This window comes from Amblyraja radiata, chromosome 33 (assembly GCF_010909765.2).
Source record: "Amblyraja radiata isolate CabotCenter1 chromosome 33, sAmbRad1.1.pri, whole genome shotgun sequence".
NCBI lineage: Eukaryota > Metazoa > Chordata > Chondrichthyes > Rajiformes > Rajidae > Amblyraja > Amblyraja radiata.
In genome coordinates this window covers 18,336,223-18,359,010 of record NC_045988.1, presented here as the reverse complement: position 1 = coordinate 18,359,010, position 22,788 = coordinate 18,336,223, and positions in this window count along the sequence as shown.

Below are 22,788 nucleotides of genomic sequence, written 5' to 3'. Positions count from 1 at the left end.
GTGCAGGATAGTGTTAATGTGTGGGGATCGCTGGTCGCACGGACCCATTGGGCCGAAGGGCCTGTTTCCGTGCTGTATCTCTAAACCAAACTAAACTAAACCACTAATACTCCAGCTCACCCGTGACATGGTATGGACTTCTTGGACTCCATGTATCTGGAGCATGTGGAAGCCCTGTGCAAACAACAGAAGGAGTGCAACACCTTTCAAACCACAAACGTCATCTTCTCTATCAGGACCTCCTGTCCCAACGTGTGGAAGAGAATGGCGTTCCACCGACGGTCATGTTTACCATCACTGAATCCACAAAACTGTAATGGAAGCAAGTCCTCCTAAATCCCGGGGGACCGCTTAAGAAGAATAAGAGCAAAATGATTAGCGAGATATCCTGCATGTGTGTTGAAAACCTGAATCCTCTCCACAACGTTAATCAGCCTGCCACTGAAATTAATGAGAGAGTTCAACAAATTACTGGTGAAAATTCAATAATATTTAGCATAATGGTGATTCAGTTTATATTAATGGGCGGGGTGTTGAGTGCAGAAATTAGGCAGAAGGAAATGTTCTAACAAGAATATTTTAGATGTGACAGAAACCTGACTTAACAAATCGTGTTTTTTTTTTGCTTCTCTTCCTGACAGACGATTATATATTGCTGGTATTTCACTCACAGTTCATCCCACGGGAGGTGATCCAAGTTTGCAGCCTGCTTCTTGTGGGGTCTCGTTCCATCGAATTTAACATTAATAAGATTTACTTCCATTCACCTCCCATATAAAGCTCTGACATCCGCACAAGAGGCTATTTTTTTAATGTGAAGTCAGATATTACTGAATATTACATAAAATTATGAGCAAAATTTGTAATTGGCAAATCATTTGTTTGTTTGTTTATTATTGTCACCCGTACCGAGATACAGTGAAAGCTTTTATTTGCACACTATCCAGTCAAAAAAAAGGCAATGCCTTAATTGCCTTTTTTTTAACTTTTGCCTTTTTTTGGACTGGATAGTGTGCAAAAAAAAAAATTCCCCTTTCCGTGAATATAATCAAGCTGCCCACAAAGCAATGATAAAGGATACACACCAAATGCTGGAGTAATTTAGCGGGATTAGCAGCATCTCTGGAGAATAGGAATATGTGGCATTTTGGGTCGAGTCTGAAGAAGGGCCTTGACTCGAAACGTCACCTATTTCTTTCCTCCAGCGATGCTGTCTGACCTGCTGAGTTACTCCAGAATTTTGTGTCTATGATCGAAGTAAACCAGTATCTGCAATTCCTTCCCTCACAAGGATAAATGGTACAACCTTCAGTGCAAAATAAAAGTCAGGTAATGTTGGGCTAAAGAAAGTTCAAAAATCCACACTGAGGTGGGTGTGCAGAGGGGGGAAGGATGGGAGGGAGGAGTGGGTCTCCCTGTCGGTCTGCTCCTGGGCCTGGTCCAGGCAGCGGGCAGTCGATGGCCGCACACCGGTCGCCTGCCTGCCCCTTTTCCGGGGTTACGTCCGAGCTCGCGTGTCCCTAGAAAAGGAACACGCGGTGTCCATGGGGACTGTGGAGGTCTTCTGTGCACGCTGGTCACCACAGGAGGTTGAATATATTATCGATAAGAATGTTAATATTTTAATTTGATAAATTTGTTTAAGTGTTAAGAGGGAACACGTGGTGTCCATGGGGACTTTGGAGGCTTTGCATGAATACTGGTCGCCGATGAAGGTCGAGTGTTTTGTTGATAAACGGAACACTCGACCTTCAACGGCCATTCGTGGGTCCAGTTGACGTTGACGTTATTAATTTGACGATCATTTGTTTGTAAACTGTCAGCATAGGCAGTCTTTGATTGTGTTAATACTCTATGTTTATTTTTATTTTTTGAATAAAAGTAGTTTCATAATAAAAATTTAAAAAAAGGTGGGTGTGAGGTCAGGACCACACTCTAGTTGATGAGAGGGCTGTGCAGTTGCCTGATAATAGCTGGGAAGAAATTGTTCCTGATCTGGAGGTATGTGTTTTTCAAACTTTCAAACAAAAATACATTGCACTGAACTATGAGCTGCCTTTCAAGCCTTACGTCTTATCCATCAAGATTGTCCATTCCCATTTGGGAGCTATTGAGGAACATTTGATTCAGTCTGCTACAATATGAAGACTGCAGGTTTACACATTTAAAGGTTTCTGTGTGCTAAACAAATATCAGGGAGCAAAGTATTTACTTTGACTGAGAGATCATCATCTAACCTCTTACTAAGCTATGATCCCTCCCAAGGTGGACATTGACCTATGAGTAAAAATACCAAACCGAATTTGTCACGATTGTTCTTACTTTCAGGTTGTCTGGTCGTTTATGTCACCATTCTAGAATGATAAATTGCAGCAAAGGTTTTAATGAGTTCGTAAAACTTCATTCGCAGAGATTATATTTAAAATAAAATAATGCAACAGCTTTTAAAAAGGAAAAAAAAAGAGGAACTCTCAACATTGAATAAAACCATTAGCAAAAATAGTGCTTGGTAATGCCCCTGTCCCACTTAGGAAACCTGAACGGAAACCTCTGGAGACTTTGCGCCCCACCCAAGGTTTCCTTGCGGTTCCCGGAGGTTTTTGTCGGTCTCGCTAATGGTCGGAAGTGGTTTCCACTTCTTCTATGTTCCAGCGATTATTTCAAAAAATTCAAAACCGCCCGCGACTAAAAATAGGTTGCCGTTTTTAAAATCGGTAATTTTTTAGTCGAAGCCGGTTGCGATGCCAGTTGAAGGTGGTTGCCGGAAGTTGCAGGTAGTGGAAGGTCTTACCTTCCACTACCTGCAACCTCCAGCAACCAGCTGCAACCTCCAGCAACCACCTGCAACCTCCGGCACATGCAACATGCTTTCTACGGCGCATTTGTAGAAGGGTGAATGAGTGGTCGAAGGTCGGCATGGACTTGGTGGACCAAAGGACCTGCTTACAATCAATTGTTTGCTGAACAATTAACTGTTCGCTATGAGTGCAGATAAACAGATCACATTGTCTGAAAAAAGTGTGAGGCCAATATTTATTCTTAAAAGGCTGATGCCAGGGAAAGTGACTATGAAACCAATATATATGGAGAAGATTTGCTGGTGACATATTGTGCCTTTTTCATTTTATTCTCATTCTTCCCTCTTTCTTGTTCACAAAATTACCAAGAAGGTATCATCATCTGTTTGATCAGTGAAAGACATGGTTGATATGAAGCTGCTTCTGAATTTGATGAACTCAGCTGAATGCATTCCTGTGACTGACAGCGTCTAAATGTGAATTGGTGAGACGCTTTCTATAATGGGCCCAGATCTGATTCTTCCAGCAGTCTCCAAAGTGTCACAAAGAAGCGTCAGATATCAACCCGCCAGTCCTGGTAAGTGAAAGAGCAGAAGGACTATGAATGGTCCCTGGTTGCACACAGTAAGAATGCTGCTTGCATCACATAGGAGCCTGAAAACTGTTTGTATCAGGTTCAGGCACATCTTCTTCCCTACAGTTATCAGGCTATTAAACACTACAACCCCCAAATAAGCTCTGAACTACATAGATTTGGGGGCATTGGTTTAGTGTTTTTGCCCAATTACTGTGTATATGTTTTGTGCTGCTGCAAGTAAGAATTTCATTGGGACATACTGTATGTTTGGGACATACGACAATAAAACACTCTTGACTCTTGACTAATGTTGGTGGAACACTAACCTGTATTCAGTGGTCTTCCTGTGAAGGGTGCCTACCTGTTACTGAGTATAGTTGGCACTGTGAGGAATGCCACACACCAGGAGAAAACATCTGGCCAGTGATCTTTCAATCCATTACATGTTATCAATTATTACAACAAATAATGAAACAGCTGGCTGAAAATGTTGAAAGACGGTAACAGATTGCTGGGGTTCAGACGGTATCCAGCAGGCTTCCATCTTGCCAGCCCCTGCCAAAGCATGATATTGGCTTCACAAAGTTCAATCAAACTTTTCAGGAGGGCAACTTTTTGCCTGGGTCTTCTGGGCAATTTGGATATCTAACAGGCAAGACATCTGCCCTAGTTAAGGGCACAGCACATCAGTATTCACTGCGAGCAAATTGTCAAAAGTACATCAGCCTTGAGACAGCACCAATTTTCATTTTGGAATTCAGTGTAATGTATTCATAATTTAGCTGGCATTATTCTAAAATGAAAAACCACTCATGCATACAATACATCATCATGCCATGCACACCTTGTAGTAGGATCTCATAACAGATAGCAGGGAAATAGGAAAGGAAAAAAACAAACACCCATTTCATTAAAAACTGTGGAAATTTGTTTTCACAAGAATGCAATCATTTTTCATGTAGTCTGATTTGCATTCATTTTGTGAATATATTTGTGATAATAAGCATATGTTGCATTTCCCTTGATATAATTCGAATGTGTCCCCTTATTCTTTCGACACTGCAAATCCCCCAAAATAAATTTAAACCTCAGCTGTCACAAGTCTTTCAGAATCACTGATATTTGAATGTTTTACAAGTCTCTCCATACATATAGTCAAAAACACGTTTCAGGATAGCCTTTGACCTTCTGAAAAATGGTCTCAACCCGAAATGTCACCCATTCCTTCTCTCCAGAGATGCTGCCTGTCCCGCTGAGTTACTCCAGCATTTTGCGTTTATCTTAGGATTTGACCTTGCCTGTTTACCATTACATACTGAAGTTGTCATTCCTCTTCAATGCTTCAGATCCTAATCCACCACAACAGCTTGACAGCACCACAAGGTCATTTACAATGCTTTTCACAGCTTGTCCATTATTTATGCACTATGAGTTGAGCAGCAAATTAATTGCCATTTTATTTTTGTCCCATTCTAATTTACTCTTTGCCTGTCCTCAAAGCGCTGACTCTTGCTGGAGTGCCTCAGTGTCAATCACTCTCTGCGATACTTTAATTCACAGCCTGCATGCGGCTAGTTGGTTGGCATTGGCAATTGTAACGTGAGTGCCTCACTACAAACAGAGCTTACAGAGGGGTGGCACAGTGGCAGAATACCAGGTTCTCTTCTTCTTAAGTCTGAAGAAAAATCGTCACCCATTCCTTCACTCCAGATGCTGCCTGACCTGCTGAGTTACTCCAGCATTTTGTGTCTAACCCAGGTTCGATCCTGACTACGGGTGCTGTCTGCACGCAGTTTGTACGTGACCAAGTGGGTTTTCTCTGGGTGCTTCCCACATTCTAAAGATGTGTAGGTTTGTAGGTTAAGTAGCCCTCTGTAAATTGTCTCTAGTGTGCAGGATAGAACTAGTGTATGGGTGATCAATGATCGACACAGACTCAGTGGGCTGAAGGGCCTGTTTCTATGCTGTGTCTCTGAACTAAACTAAATTAAACTAAATACTTTCATCCCATGCAATTACGAGATGGTGGCTTTGGTGGCACAGTGGCACAGCTGGTTGAACCGTTGCCTTACAGCACACAGAAATCGGTGTTCAATCCTCACCTTAGGTGTTATCTGTGTGAAATTTGCATGTTTTCCCTGTGACTGTGTGGGTTTCCTCCAGGGGCTACAGTTTCCCCCCACATCCCAAATACCTGTGAGTTGGTAGGTTGATTGACTGCTGTAAATTGCCCCCTGATGTTTAGGTGAATGGTGGAATCTGTGGGAATTGATGACAGTATGGACAGAATAAAGTTGGATTGGAATAACATAGGATTACATTAGTAAAGAGGTGGGAGATGGTCAGTGTGGACTCAGTTGGCCAAAAGGCCTGTTTTCATGCTGTATCTCTCAATGATTCAATGACACAATTACAAGCTGGAACCTTAGAAGATTCCTTCCCTCCTGTTCTATGGATGAGGCCATTCCATAACGTTTTTGGAGGCCAAAAACATGGTCAGAGATTGATCAAGGAGCATTTCCATTGAAATGAAAGGGAAATGAGAGATATACACGGTGACATATCTCTTTATACATCTTTCATCAATTTGTTCTATAGTATATCTCGCTCTATCAACATCTGTATCCTCTTTTCCCTTTCCCCTGACTTTGTCTGAAGAAGGGCCTTGACCCAAAATGTCACCTATTCCTTTTTTCCAGAGGTGCTGCTGGACTGCTGAGTTCCTCAAGAATGTTGTATCTATCATCGGTGTAAACGGGTTTCTGCAGTTCCTTCCTCCACATGGTCTTGGGTTTGATGGACTGGCTCTGAGAGCTGACATAGACTCGATTGGCCGAATAGGCCTCCCTCTATGAAATAAAAAAATGTTAATTGAAGTGAGAAATACTACAGATTTTGCCAATGTAGCTATCTATACATTCTAGCTTATCTCTCCATTTTACTGACCAGCCTTTAATCTCGCAGTGCTGTGGACTGTAATGACAGGAACCATAACACTGCCATAAAATCAAATGAAAAGCAGGAAATGATGAATAGATATACAATATGAATCATGACTTGCTCACCTGATGATGAAAGGAACATTCAGGTTAATCTTTCTGAAGTCATTTTAATACTACTGCAATGACATTACAGATTTTCCTTGGTTCAAATTAATTCAGCAAATAACCTCATTTTTCCAATGTGTGTTCCAATCCTGTGCCTTTTTATCGGCCACTTAAGCTATTCCAGCTCAACCTTTATATCAGAGGAATTCTGGTTCAAACATCATGCAGAGAAATTTAGCGTCACTTGAAGCACAGGTGTGAGAACACCATCATTTTTCCCGTTTATAAAGTGCGAACCATTGTTATGACAGATGTGACATCAATTGTAATGGGCTGTTAAAAAGGCACAGAGCAGACACTGCATCTCATGCACCCAGCGGGAGAGAGAGAGACACTGCGCATGTGTGAAAGCACGAGCATATCTTATACTGCAGCTCTGCAGTGATTAAATGTGTCAGTGAGAACTGTTGCAGCTACTGTAAATTAATTGCTTCAGTATTCGCAATTTAATTCCGCAGATACAAACTATTTATTTTTGAATCGTTTCCTGGATGCTCTCAATCATTTTATCCAGATTCCGTTCTCAAATAGCTTCCAGCCATGAATTACAATATATATTTCAGTTTAAATATTTGGACGTTTTACAATGTATTACATTGAGATATGTGGATGGCGTTGGCAGCTGCCACTACCAGGGAAGGCAATTGCACTGAAATTTTACAGCCTAATAGGGCAGATACAACAAGTGTTTTTTTAATTACTTGTAAAACATTTATCTCAAATGATGGTCCTCTTAAAGACTTGGAGGGATAGGTCTGACAGCTCCACAAAGCACTTGTTCATTCCAATATACATAGTGGCAACTTTGTCCTGAATGGTAATAGTGATTGCAGAATGAAATCAGCCCTAATTGTGACCTACGATTGTAGGAAAATAACTAAACTCAACCACTTAAACCCAACATGCAACAGAATGGGTAGGAAGGAACTGCAGATGCTGGTTTACACCAAAGATAGACACAAAACGCCAGAGTAACTCAGCGGGACAGGCAGCATCTCTGGAGGGGAGCATTGGGTGACATTTCCGGATGCGACCCTTAAGAGAGAGGAAGACAAGAGATAATGGAAGGGTAAGGTGTGAAAACGACAGATCAAAGCAGACGATGATCAAGGAAATGAAGAATGGATAGACTCAAAAAGCTGGAGTTACTCAGCGGGACAGGTAGCATCTCTGGCGAGAAGGAATGGGTAATGTTTCATGTTGAGACCCTTCTTCAGACCCATTCAGACTACATTCAGAATGTAGAATGGATCATTGTTAGCTGAGGGGAAGGTGACAACAAGGCCTACATTGTAAGGTGAGGTGAAGGTATCACCTTCCCCTCAGCTAACAATGCACCATTTTGCATTGAACCAGTACAGAAAGTTATGCAGTGTTAATCTGAGGAAACAGATGAGATCCATCATGACTGCTTTCAGTAGGTGGACTGGTCCGTAATCAAGGACTCTGTGGCAACCTAAATGAGTATGCCACTGCTGTCCCAAACTCAGTATGTGTGTAGAGGATTGGATGCCAAAGGAGATAATATGCCTGAAGAAGGGTCTCAAGAAATGTCGCTCATTCCATCTCTCCAAAGATGCTGCCTGGCCCGTTGAGTTACTCCAGCTTTATGTGTCCATCTTCGATGTAAACTAGCATCAGCAGTTCCTTCCTACATGAAGACAGTGGGTGACTTGTGAGGCTCACTAGCAGGAAAGTCCATGTCTACAGCGTTCAAGCCAAACGATTCAGAGCAGTGCAAGATAACTATTTATGTTCTTCACAAAGCCATCAAGGATGCCAAGAGGGATCAAGTTAGAACCCTGGTATATTCATATGAACCCCCATTTGTTGTGGCAAGGCGCGTATACTACAATGGGCTGCAAAGTGGAGCCAGGCAATATTTTAATTCAAGATTTTATTATTCAATATTTTAAATTACCTGAATTGAATTTTCCTGGTTCCATTGGAATAATTCAAGATCATATACGCAGGCCAATAATCCATGGTTCAAGATGCTTGTCCAATAATTCAACCACTGAATGAACAGCAAAGGAGTTCTTGTGCACATCATCACTGACCAGATTCCAGAGCTCTGGGGTACTAATTAAAAATAACTAAATGTTACCTTTGTTCAGAAATAGTAACCAGTAATTAATGTGGAAGAATCACACTCTAAATCAGTGTTGACAAAATGTCTGTTTTTGGTGTTCCTGATGGATGGTTTTCAAAGGCTTACACAACCTCACTTTAATTCATTCCTTTCTGTTGAGCTGTGATGAAAAGCAGCTGATGCTTACACTGATGTTTCTGTGATCCTGCTCGTGGTCTAAGATCTTAAATGAACAATCATCAATCATGAATTAAGGCACAAAGGAAACCAGATAATGGGAAAGTGAACAGAGAATGATTGGACACATTCAGCCAGGAATTTTAATTTTTCATCCTGATCTGCCTGGTCAACCTTAAAAGGGTTTCAATCGACACAGCACGATGGCACAGCTGTAGAGTTGTTACCATACAATAGCGCCAGGAACCCGGGTTCAATCCTGATTATGGGTGCTGTTTGTACATTCTTCCTGTGACCCTGTGGGATTCCCTCACATTCTGGTTTCCTGCCACATTCCAAAGACGTACTGGGTTGCAGATTAATTGGCTTCAGTAGAAATTGTAAATGATGCTTAGTGTGTAGGATAGGGGGGCGGACTCGGTGGGTCGAAGTACCTGTACCTCTAACCTAAATTAAACAGAAACATCAAGTCTGAATGTGAAGGCTTAACTCTTCCTGTTCCCTGCAATAATGTGGTTTACATCAACTTCTGAGGTGTGGGAGAGGAGAAGGGTATTGAAAACTTTAGCCTCCATTGGACATGTGAATTGTTAGTGCTGATACAACTCAACTGAAATTAGGAAAGTGCAGCTTTCTCCATTTCTGATCTCATGCCTTGATAAGAAAACTAATCATTGTACATGGAAGGGTTCCTCAGGGCATTAGTTCCAGAGAGTTAGAGAACGGGCTGATTTATATCATGTCATCATTGCGTTGGCTGTTTTATGGTGATTGAATAAATGAGTGAGAAAAAAGTTCATATTACCATGCGTTAGCAATATTTAAAAAGCATTAAAGTGATGTAGTCTCACCCATCATTTACATGAAAGTGTTTAATTGCCTTTTTATTGCTTGGCAGTTGTAATAATATGTTTATTAAAGTCCAGGTCTTCGAGCCAGGTGATGGTAGTTCTAGTGATCATAGGCCCTGGAAAAGACTGAAGGGATTTACCTCACACAATTGGTTCCATCATTGGCCTAGCTGCTGCAATCACAACTATGAGTTGATAATAGCCCCCATCAGATTTTACCCATATCAAGGATGCCCACATTCTCCTTGTTCAGAATCTACTTGGAGCAGGATAACCTGGTAACTTCAGATAATTCGATGTGTCAATGGCCTTGATTATGGCCATGTTTGATTAACTATATAATCACAATCACAATAATAGTCTGAAGAAGGGTCTCGACCCGAAACTTCGCCTATTTCCTTCGCTCCATAGATGCTGCCTCACCCGCTGAGTTTCTCTAGCATTTTTGTCTACCCACAGTAATGCCAAGTATGTGTTGTGACATATGAGGAATTTCATTTGCCAAGTCAGTCATACAAATAAAAAGCATCAGAACACACCAAACACATTTTAACATAAACATCCACCAGAGTGACTCCTCCACATTCCTCACTGTGATGGAAGGCGTAAAAAAGATCAATCTCTTCCCTTTGCTCTCCCGCGGTCGGGGTCCGTGAGCCCTCTGTTGACGGGACGATCTTGACTCCCGTAGCCAGCGGTGTTTTGGGCCCTCGGTGTCAGGGCGATCCAGCTCCTGCATTGGGGGGATGTCAGCTCCCCCGAGCCGGGCGATCGAACCCCGCGTCGTGGCTGGTCGAGCCTCTGCATTCATCGGAGCTCCCGACTAGCCTCTCCCAACTGCGAGCTCTTGATGGTAAGTCTGCAGGCCACGGTTGGAGCAATCCCAGGCAAGGGATCAGCTCAGATATTAAGTCCATGCCCCGCGGTGTGGCCCAAAATCACTCCGAGGCGGCCTCCAGCTCCATTAATGGTAGGTCGCAGAGCGACCGGAGACGCGATCCGGAAACATCCCGTCTCCGGCAAGGTAAGCAACAGAAAAAAAAAGTTTCCCCCAACGCCACCCCCCCCCCCCCCAACTTTGAATGTGAACAAACATACTGTTGGTGGGGCTGCCAATCGCTCTGCGCCCTTGCTGGTATATACAGGTACTCTATGCCATAGTCTTGGTTGAATGACAAATTAGTTTAAAAATTGAAACCTGCACAATGTTCCGGCAGTCACGGTGGCATTTGCTGTAAGGCAGAGTTGCTGCCTTACAGCAAATGCAGTGCCGTAGACCCGAGTTCAATCCTGACTGCGGGTGCTGTTTGTACGGAGTTTGTACATTCTCCCCGTGACCTGCGTGGGTTTTCTATGAGATCTTTGGTTTCCTCCCACATTCCAAAGATGTACAGGTTTGTAGGTTAATTGGCGTGGTAAATGTAAAAATTGTCCCTAGTGGGTGTTAATGTGCGGGGATCGCTGGTCGGCGCAGACGTGGTGGGCCGAAAGGGCCGTGTTGTATCTATCAACTAAACTAAACCATGTTATCAGCTTTACGTGATGTAGGATCACTAGTAAGTGTAGCTTTTGTGAGGTTGAAAGACAAAAGTTCAGAACTGTGGTAAAAAAGTTACGATACGATACAATAGAAATGTATTTATCACAGGTGGCAAATTGGTCTGCCAACAGTCATGAAGCACAAGGTACATAAAACATGAAATTAAAGAGACGAGTGGAAAGGATTGGGGATGTGCAAAGATTGGGGAGGGGGGTCAATCCACCCATGACAGAAGGGGGAGGAGTTGTACAGTTTGATAGCCACAGGGAAAAAAGTCGCACCTGTGGCGTTCTGCACTGTATCTTGGTGGAACCAGTCTGTTGCTGAAGGTACTCCTCAGGTTGACCAGCGTGTCATGGAGGGGGTGAGTGATTGTCCAAGATGCTCCGCTGTTTGAGGAACATCCTCCCCTCGAAGACCACCTTGAATCCAACTCCATCCCCAGGACTGAGACAGCCTTCCTGATGAGCTTGTTAATCCAACTGGCGTCCGCGGCCTTCGCCCTTTGTCCCAGCACACGACAGCAAAGAAGATGGCACAGGCCATTGCCGATTGGTAGAACATCTTACTGCAGACGTTGAAGGAGTAAATGTCTGGGGTAGGATAAGATGGCAGGATTGTTGAATAGTTCCAAGCATGTAAGACATGCACTTTGTGCAAGTTTAGATCAGTTTAGAAATACAGAATGGAAACAGGCCCTTCGGCACACAGGAGTCCATGCCGACCATCGATCCCCGTTCACACTAATTATATCTTATCCCAGTTTTACATCCTAATAATAATAATAATACATTTTATTTAATAGGCGCCTTTCAGACATCTCAAGGACACCTTACATAGTAATCGGAATAAAAACATATAATCGGAATATAACAAGTAATAAAGACATCACAGAGACACAAATTAAAAACAGAATTCAATCCAAAAACAGAAAATCAAAAACACAGTGTGAAGAGAGCGCAGCGGCAGCCAAAGCGCGCCAGCGTCCACTTTCTCTTCACGGCAGCCATCTTGGACACAGACCTACAGGACTACAATTAGACAAAAAAATCATCCCCCCACAGTGGATACCACTGTGGAGGAAGGCACAATGTCCAGTCCCCACCCCAAGTTCACCCCAAAGTCAGGCCTATTGAGGCCACCGCAATTGCCTCTACGGAGGCCCGATGTCCCTGGCCGTTCTCACCGGGTGGTCTTGCCCCGGCGTCGGGAGAGTCCTTTCGGCGGCTGGAGCCCGCGGCTGCCGAAGCCGACAAGGCCGCGCCGGTTTGGAGCTGGGCAGAGCAATTCCCAAACCAGATGGTAATGTATATAATGTAGTGGGGGTACAGGATTTGCCAGTAGGTGTGTATTATGTAGCAGAGGGGCATAGTATTTGTTAGTGGGGATGCATTATTTACCAGGCAGTACAGTTTATCCCTGTGGAGGTGCATTATATACCAGGGGAGTTTAGTATTTGCCAATGGGGCACATTATATAGCAGGGTAGAACCGTGTATGCTGGAGGTGGTAGAGTATATGTTGGAGATGGCATAGTGCATGTGGGACATGGCACGGTGCATGTGGGACGTGTTACAATGCATGTTGAAGGTGGTACAGTATGTGCCAGAGGGGTACAGTACTTGCTGAGGTGGACGACTGGAGGGTCATTCTGGACACGATTGACCAAATGTAAAGTGGTGGAGTGCCTGAGACACTCGTAGCGTTTTCAGACCAGGGCTCTATTCACAAAATGGAATTCGATGATGGAATGTCTCTTTGAATTTAATGAGTCCGAGCTGTCCGCTCAGCTCAGTTGGAAACAGAAAAGAAGCAAAGAGCTGAATCTGTTTCCTTTGCTAATTGTGCTTCAACTGGTTATTCCTTGGTGCCCAGATTTATTTTGCACAGAAATCATTTATGTAAAGCCTAAGATATTATAATACCCTTGAGTGGAGTTAATTTGCATTTTCAGTCATTATTATATTGACCACGGCCTGTGTGTTGTGATTACACCATTCTCTGCTCAATTGCTCACAGATCACTTACTGCAAACTGATTACCACCATCAATTAGCATGCTAGGAAATGGTTTTTTTTCCAAAAGCAAAGCATCCTCATTCACAAATGTGCAACAATAATGTTTGTTCAACTTCAACGGAAATAGATTCTATCCAACTCGATCTTATGATAAATTCTTTATCCTTGATTAGGCAAAAAAAATACTCATAATATTTCAGCATTTTCCTGTGATAATTTATTAAAATTGTGCTAAGAAGTTATATGTTCACAACAGCTACCCACTCTGTCACACTTTATATTTTTGAAGAACTCCATCATATAGTTAATTTTCCTTCCATCCAATCCATTTTGAAGGTGCTTTGCATGTTGTGGCACAGTGGCACAGCGGTAGAGTTGCTGCCTTATTGTGCCAGAGACTCTGGTTCAATCCTGATTATGGGTGCTCTCGGTACGGAGTTTGTACGTTCTCCCTGTGACCTGCGTGGGTTTCCTTCCGGGTGCGCCAGTTTCCTCCCGCATCCCAAAGACATGTGGGTTTGTAGGTTAATTGGTTCGGTAAAATTGTAAATTATCCGTAGTGATTAAGCAAGTGCTAATATATGGGGTGATCGGCGTAGACTCAGTGGGGTGACGGGTCTGTTTCTGCGCTGTATCTCTAAAGCCGAAAGTCTAAATGTACAAACAAGAAGGAAATGCTTTAAATACCAGACACCAGTCTTGTGAAAGTTAAATATACCTACCTACTTACATTCATTTTCCATCTCAAAACTCAATTCTATAGATTGATTTTCCTTTACCTTGTTTTGCCAGAGAATACATATCAACAGTGCATTACTGCGGTTGGCACCTTCAGTTGATCATCCATCTTTGCTCATGATTTCACTGAGGAATAGTTTAGTCCTTGCACAAATAAAACAGAAAATGCAAAAAAATCCATAAGTGAAAGAAAAACTTTGAAAAACTTGCCTCTCTGTGGAGCTTTTCATGAGCTCTGGGTTTCACATCTGTAGTGAAGTGGTTTTATTCCTAGGCGTAGTTTGGTGCCTTGAAGACCTGAAGACATACACTCAAACCTCACAATGGCTATTGGAGAAATTTAAACTGAGTTAATGGAGTGACCTGGTTTACAAGATCTGACATTGGTAATTGTGACTATTGTTGACAGCAAATGGACCTTTAGTTTTTAATGGAACCAGGCCCTTCGGCCCACTGAGTCCGTGCCGACCTGCGATCCCCGTAGACTAACACTATCCTACACACACTAGGGACAATTTACATTATACCAAGCTCATTAGCCTACAAACCTGTACGTCTTTGGAGTGTGGGAGGAAACCAGAGATCCCGGAGAAAACCCGTAGTTGGGATCGAACCCAGGTGTCCGACATTTCAAGCACTGTAAGGTAGCAACTCTACCGTTGTGCCACCATGCCGCCCAAATCTGTGTGGCCTTATTTTAGGCAACAACCTTTTTCATAATACTTTATTCTCTATCCACCCTTATTACATTCACTATTCTCCCCTTATCTATCCTTCTGGTTACATCCTTAAAGATGTGAATTGAATTTGTCCAAACATAACTTTTGTCAACAAACAATACAGAATCAGCCAATACATATTATGGTTTTCCAAATCCCTGTGGTGATACATCCTAAATCGTGGAACCAGCCTTGGGTCAGAAAGAGAGGCTAGGCTAAGAAATCTAGTGTTCTCTGACTTCCTCTGTTCATTTCTTATATAACGTCTGGTGTGATATTTGCTATCTGCTGGGTTGTTCCAGAACGTAGAGAATTTGGGAAAAATGTTGCTCATTCATCTTTGCCACAACTCTCTAATGTCCTTGAGTTAGTGCCAAAGGCTCAGTCCCCTTCATTTCTGCTCGAAAGGTACAATTTCACCATCTGCAACATCTCTTGCAGATCCAATGTTATTGTGAAAAGTAAGTCCCCTTTTCAGAATTTATTGTGTTCTGTGGCAGGACCACTGAGTTAAAACAAATGCCATGGTCAAAATTAGATTCAGATTCAAGTTAGTTTATTGTTATGCTCACCAGGGTGCAATTAAATTCCTTGTTCACTAAAATCTTGTAAACAATATACATACTATAATAAATACACCAAAACTGTGAAACAGCAGAATGGCGCAAAGATGGAGTGCGATCTGTGTTAAAAGTACATGGCACCATCTTTGGCAAGGGGATGTAAAAGAGGTGATTAGTTCAGGAGTCTGAGACCAGTGGGGAAGAAGATATCCTTGCATCTGGACATCTGGGCTTTTGAGATCCTGTATCTTCGCCCAGAAAGTAAAAGAGAGAGTACAGCCAGAGTGGCTGACATCCTTGACAATGGTTCCAGGCTTCCTGTTGCAATGTACCATGAAGATGGGTCCGACACAAAGAATTGAGTGAACATGCCAAATCTTCCCAGATGCCCAGGGAGATAAATATGCTGATGTATTTCTTGAATACCGCAAGACTCTTCCATCCTGCTGGTATTGAGGGTTATGTCATAGTTTGACATCTTGACCAGAGGTTCTTGATCTCTTTCCTGTACTGCGTCTTATCATTGTACTGATCAAGCTGACAATTGGAGTATCATTGGCCAACTTAAAAATCGAATTGACGCTGTGCTTGGCCACACAATCGTGGGTGCGCGGGGGGTTGGGGGGGTGGGGGGTGGGAGGGGGAGTAATACAGCTGGTCATTAACAATCAATATCTTGACATTCCTAACCTATGGAATATTAGTGGACTGGTTCTGTTTTTTAATTAATACTTCCCTTGTCACCTTTACCGGAATTATCTTTTATTTCCATTCATTTATGTAAAAATAAATGTCAACTCCTCGAGTTGCCATGATGGAATATTTTCTGGCATTCTCTAGATTATTAGTCAAGCCTAATGACATTTAAATCTAGTGGTGTAATTATTGCATTACTATACGAGACGGATCAAAGTAATGCATTGTGTTAAAATGTCTGCATGAACATTTATGGTACAAAATGGTTCATCGCATTGAGATTTCACACCTTTCCCGCGAGAAGGCTTTCTGTTTCTCCATGTAATTTATGTTACCTTTACAGTTAATCACTTTTTAATACTGGAGGCAGCAAATAAGCAAAATAGCTTATTGAACGAGGCTTGTACGATTGTCTGCCTTTGCATTAGAATATCCCTGGAATTTGCAGAGAAAGAAAAGATAAATTGTGAGTTCTAATTTCAGCTGTATCTATATTACTAAAAGTCAGTTCTTGACCGGTTTTGGCCATTTGTGCTGCGATTTCCGAGAGAACGCCGCCACCTACAGCCGTCATTTTTGGCCAGCTTGCTCAGAGCCCCCCTCCGCCGTATGTGTGCCGAGGATTTTTCCCGTCGATGAGAAATGACAGAGATATTAATATTTTTACAAAATTCCCCATTCTCTCTGCTGCTCCTGCTGGTGGGAGGGGGAGGGACTATAAAACCAGGAGGTGGCGTGCCTCAATCAGTCTCTGCAAGTGGTGTGCCCCAATCAGTCTCTACAAGATGGAGGTCTGAGCTCTGAATGACTGAACAAATGTCTACACAGCTGTGAGTAAGTACCCTTAATTTGGTTTGAAAATGAAAATATGGTTATGGTTAGTTTGAAGGAAAAAAGCACTGCCTGCAAATGGTTGTTTGGGGGGGTTTGGGTTGAAGTAAAAAGGCACTCTCTATCTCTCCCCTCCTCTCCTCCCCCCCCCTCTCCTCTTCTCTCCCCCCCTCTCCTCTCCTCCCCCTCTCCTCTCCTCCCCTCCTCTCCTCTCACCCCCCTCTCCTCTCTCCCCCCTCTCCTCTCTCCCCCCCCCCCTCTCCTCTCTTCACCCCCCCCTCTCTTCCCCCCCTCCTCTCTCTCCCCCCCCTCCTCTCTCCCCCCCCCTCCTCTCTTCTTCCCCCCTCCTCTCTTCCCCCCCTCCTCTCTTCCCCCGCTCTCCTCTCTCCCCCCCTCTCCTCTCTCCCCCCCTCTCCTCTCTCCCTCCCTCTCCTCTCCACCCCTCTCCTCTCCCCCCCTCTCCTCTCCCCCCCTCTCCTCTCCCTCTCCTCTCTCCCCCCCTCTCTCCTCCCCCCTCTCTCCTCCCCCCTCTCTCCTCTCTCCCCCCTCTCTCCCCCCCTCTCTCCTCTCCCCCCTCTCTCCTCCCCCCTCTCTCCTCTCTCCCCTCTCCCCTCTCTCCTCCCCCCACCTCTCTCCTCTCTCCCCCTCTCTCCTCTCTCCCCTCTCTCCTCTCCCCCCCTCTCTCCTCTCCCCCCCCTCTCTCAACCCCCCTTGTCCTGTGTGACGCTGCATGCCGCCTCCCGCCCCACAACCGCACGTTGGGGGAACAGACCCAATGGGTCTGCACTTGGTCTAGTATTTAATACAATTCTCCTAATAAAAGAATCACTTTTTTTTTTGTATTATTCCAACTGCGTTCATGATGTTACCTGAGGTTATTTTTATTTTTATTAGTTTTATTACAGCTGAGTTCATGTAACCAGAGGCAACCATATGATTCATTTGATGCCAGTTAGAGAGAATCTACTACAAAGGCCACATTCTTCATAATAAAATAATATCAAACAGTGCATAATAACTACTATCTTTGATCATGTGTTGCGCACATTGGAATGTTAATGCATATCTTACTGTTCCATTGTGTCATTTTCACTGTATCAATAACAGTGTGGTATTAACATTTTAAATGTATTCCTGCTAGTGATAGCCTCCTAGTGTCAAAAAAAAGCATCAACATGTTTGTTTTTAAGCCTTTTAAAGGAAGGTAAGTTCACTGTGCACATTTCCATCCCACCTGATGTAAGAGTTCTACATTTAAACTAATTAACTCTGTGCTATATTCTTGAATTCCTTTTAGTAATTTGTAAATGGTATGTAGATATTGCTGGCAAACCAAGCTCATCCCTAGTGCTGTTAAATTGGATGGCTTACTGGAATGATCAGAATGAAGTCTGGACTCGAACATTATCTGGACCAGATAACGGCTGAAAGTTCCTTCCCCAAAGAGCATTAGCGAACTATATGGGCTTTCACAAATGGTTCTAATCATGCTCCACACCCTCTCTGTTTGCCTCTCAACACATTCAAAAATGTTGCTCTGTAATTTCTCATGAGTTTATAATGTTAGCAATGTGAATTTCATTAATAAATATTTCTTCCTGAATCATTTGACGTCATCTCTCCCATTTATAGGGTAATTGAATATTCACTTGTGACTAGTGTGTAGGTTGCTGCAGATGCTGGTTTAAATCAAAAATAAACACAAAATGCTGGAGTAACTCAGCGGGACAGGCAGCATCTCTGGAGAGAAGGAATGGGTGATGTTTCGGGTCGAGACCATTCTTCAGTCTGAAGAAGCTGACTGCAGTCTGAAGAAGGGTCTCGACCCGAAACGTCACCCATTCCTTCTATGCGGAGATGCTGCCTCTCCTGCTGAGTTACTCCAGCGTTTTGTGTCTATGTTCTCTAGTGACTGTTGTTCTTCTCCAAGCCACCAAGCAAACAGGGGTCATGGTTCTTCAGGGGGCTTATTGTGCATCTCTGCTTTGGTATTTGACAGATAATATTTTAGTGATTTCTATGCAGGCTGGGCTTAAAATAATGCGCTCAGTAGGCCTGAAGAAACTAAATAAAATTAAAGGATGAGATATTTGGAACCATCCACCTTTTTGTTTGAATTTATGATATAACACATCTATAACATCTCCAACCTCTCTTCTCTATGACATCTTCAGCTCATGACTCGGCTTGTACACGCTAGAATTTAGAAGATTGAGGGGGTTCTTATAGAAACTTACAAAATTCTTAAGAGGTTGGACAGGCTAAATTTAGAAGATTATACCCGGTTGGGGAAGTCCAGAACTAGGGGTCACAGTTTAAGGATAAGAGGGAAGTCTTTTAGGACCGAGATGAGAAAATCATTTTTTACACAGAGAGTGGTGAATCTGTGGAATTCTCTGCCACAGAAGGTAGTTGAGGCCAGTTCATTGGCTATATTTAAGAGGGAGTTAGATGTGGCCCTTGTGGCTAAAGGGATCAGGGGGTATGGAGAGAAGGCAGGTATGGGATACTGAGTTGGATGATCAGCCATGATCATATCGAATGGCGGGGCAGGCTCGAAGGGCCGAATGGCCTACTCCTGCACCTATTTTCTATGTTTCTATGTTTACTCAAGTCGGAGGCTTCCACCTGTTTTAAAAGGGCATCAATAATATTGGTGTCCAATGAGGTGACTTAAGGTTGAGGTGTTTGAAATCATGTCAGCAATAGATAGTGTGAATGCACAGAGCCTTTTACTTGGTGTAGGGGAATTAAGAACCAGAGGACATAGATTAGGGTGAGAGGGGGAAGATTTAATAGGAACCTGAAGGGATAACTTTTTCACACAGAGGCCAGTGGGTATTTGGAAGTATCTGCCAGAGGAGGTAGTTGAGGCAGATAATATAACAACATTTGCTGTCAGCGGCACGGTGGTGCAGCGGTAGAGTTGCCACCTTACAGCACTTGCAGTGCCAGAGACCCGGTTCGATCCCGACTATGGTTGCTGTCTGTACGGAGTTTGCACGTTCTCCCTGTTACTGCCTGGGTTTTCTCCGATGATCTCCGGTTTCCTCCACACTCCAAAGAAGTACAGCTTTGTAGGTTAATTGGATTGGTGTTTGTTTTTAAAAAAATGTCCCAAGTGTGTATATGATTGTGTTAATGTGCGGGGATTGCTGGTCGACTCGGACTCGGTGGGCCGAAGGGCCTGTTTCCGCGCTATATCTCTAAACTAAACTTTAATAGACATTTGGACAAATCCAAGGATAGGAAGGTTTTTCAGGGTTATGAACCAAAAGCGGATAGGTGGGACTAGAGTAGATGTGGCCTCTTGGTCGGTAAGGACAAGTTGAGCCAAAGGGCCTGGACCCATACTATATGACTCTATAAACAAATGTTGCATGGCTAGGTAAAAAGGCAAACATTTCTCAAAAGTGTTTCCAAGCATCTGATTAAAATCGGGCGATGTATACCTTTCATTACCCCATGCCTCGCACAATTACTCCACTGGGCCTCTCACCCCATGAAATGAATGAGATTTGAGAAGATCGGAATGTTTAAGAAGGAACTGCTAAAGGGCATTATTCTCTTGTAAGCAAGACTGCACTGTGCCCACATTTTCTACAGAGGAAATTCGGACGAAGAATCCAGTGACAGGAAATTCAAATGCAAGTACACAATGTGACTTTGAGATACAGAGAGTACAGATACAATCTCAAGTATTTTGTTGCATTCATTGCAAGGGAAGGCCCAAGTTCAAGACATTCCAGGCACTTCATTGGCAATATAACGCACTGCAGCTTGGTTAATCCACTGACGTCCCTTTGGGATAGTATAAAATAGCCTGGTTGGTATTTTTTTCTCTAAACTGTTATTTTGTTTTAACAGCAGCATTTTTGTCAGAATAATGGTCACAATCTGAAGCAATTGAATTTGGACGATTACTCAGAGCAGTAAAACACTACAAAGTACATTTTTATGTGATGTTTGCGAGAATAAATTCAACGTTATGATTCAATGCAAAATAAAGGTAAATTAACAAATAGAGTAGTAAATGGGGAGATCTAATATTCCTTTAAGAGATTCATATGTCCATTTAAGATATCGCAATAGCCACAGTTTGCACATCTTCATCACACCAATGAGTTATTGGTCTTCTGCATTCATCTCATTGAACCGTTCAACATTTTTATAGCAATTGACAGGATGGATTAATGTTTTCCCCGGCTGCTGTGTTTCGAGCTAGTGGTCAGAGTCACAAAATAAGGAGTTAGCTTTAAGGGCCTGTCCCACTGCATGAGGTAATTCAAGAGTTCTCCCAAGTTCTCCCCGATTCGAGCTTGTGTAATGTACGTAGAGGGTGCGTAGGAGCTCGTGGATGTCACGTAGCGGCTCGTACGAGTAGGTACTCTGGAAATCCGGTAAACTCGTGACATTTTTCAACACTGTGAAAAATGTCCATGAGTAAAAAAAATACTCGTGATGAAAAAAATCGTTACTTTATACTCGTACGACCCCCTACGTCCCCGCTACGTACATTACACGAGCTCGAATCAGGGGCGAACTCTTGAACTACCTCGTACAGTGGGACAGGCCCTTTACGGAGCAGAGGGACAACTAGTGCTTTCTTTGTGATGGTACACACCAGTACAGTGTATCAGCACCTCTAACACAACACTTATATTTATTATATGTAGGAAGGAACTGCAGGTGCTGATTTACACCCAAAATAGACACAAAATGCTGGAGTAACTGCAGGTCAGGTAGCATTCCTGGAGAAAAGGATTAGGTGATATTGAACAAACTAAGATCGATCTATCAAACTGAGAGTCAGGGGAGGAAGTGTCTCAACCCAAAACATTACCTATTCCTTTTCTCCAGAGATGACATATATGTATTAATCGTACTTAGCTGAAGGGTAACATAAGTGAATAAGTTAGAACATTTATTTGTTTAGATTTCGTATTCCATTATTATATTGACAGTCAATGTGTTCCCAGCGTTGGGCATATTGATGAAAAAAAAAATGTTGATAAATCTAACAATATTCAATTGACATGCATACTGGCACCTTTTTGTATACAAAAGAAGTGTATAACATTCTTTCTTCATCAAGGTGACAATTATTTTTTTTAAACCCTTCAACAAGAGGGCTGTGAAGACACAGTTGTTGAGTATATTCAAGACAGATGTGTTTAAGGTGAAAGGGGCAACATTTAATAGGAACCCAATGGGCGGTTTAGTTTTAACTCAGAGGGTGGTGTGTACATATGGAACCAGCAGCCAGGAGTAGTAGTTGTCACAGGTATTTTAATAGCATTTATTAGATGCTTGAACAGGTTAATGAAAAGGAAAGATGAAGAGATATATGGGCCAAAAGCAGGCAAAGGGGATTAGCTTAGTCTTGGTTGGCAGGGATGAGTTGGGCTGAAGGGCCTGCTTCTATGCTGTACGATTCTATGACTTTATAGTGAATATGTTGCCTATCAAGTATTGTTGGCCTGAGCCCAGTGGGGTTGTATGGTGAATTGTGACTCAATGACAGAGATCTATAGATGTTTAGATATGAAGGGAATCAAGGAACACAAAGTGCTGGACTAACTCGACAGGTCATGCAGCATCTCTGGAGAAAATGGATAGGTTTCAGGTTGAGACCCTACAATCGGTCTGATGAAGGATCACCTATCCATGTTGTCCAGAGATGCTGCCTGACCTGCTGAGTTACTTTAGCACTTGATGTCCCATTTTGTATTAACCAGCATCAGCTGTTCCTTGTTTCTACCGGGAATCAAGGGATACAGGGTTATGGCAGGAAACTCAGATAAAGTCAGCCATGGATGGGAGGCAGGCACACAGGGCTGAGAGACTTATTTCAGCTCCTACTTCACATGCTCTTGTTTATGATGACATTGTAGTGAAAATCTTATTGAACCATTCTGTTGCTTTGTATCGTCAGTAAATGTACTATCTTGAGGGGGTTTGTTCAGCATTAAATCATACATGAGCACTAAGCTGTGCAGAAAAGCAGAGATCCAAGTTCATTTCAAGTTCAAGACGGTACTCTGTATATGTTTTTTCCCTCCCTCAGAGCTGTTCAGTGTCA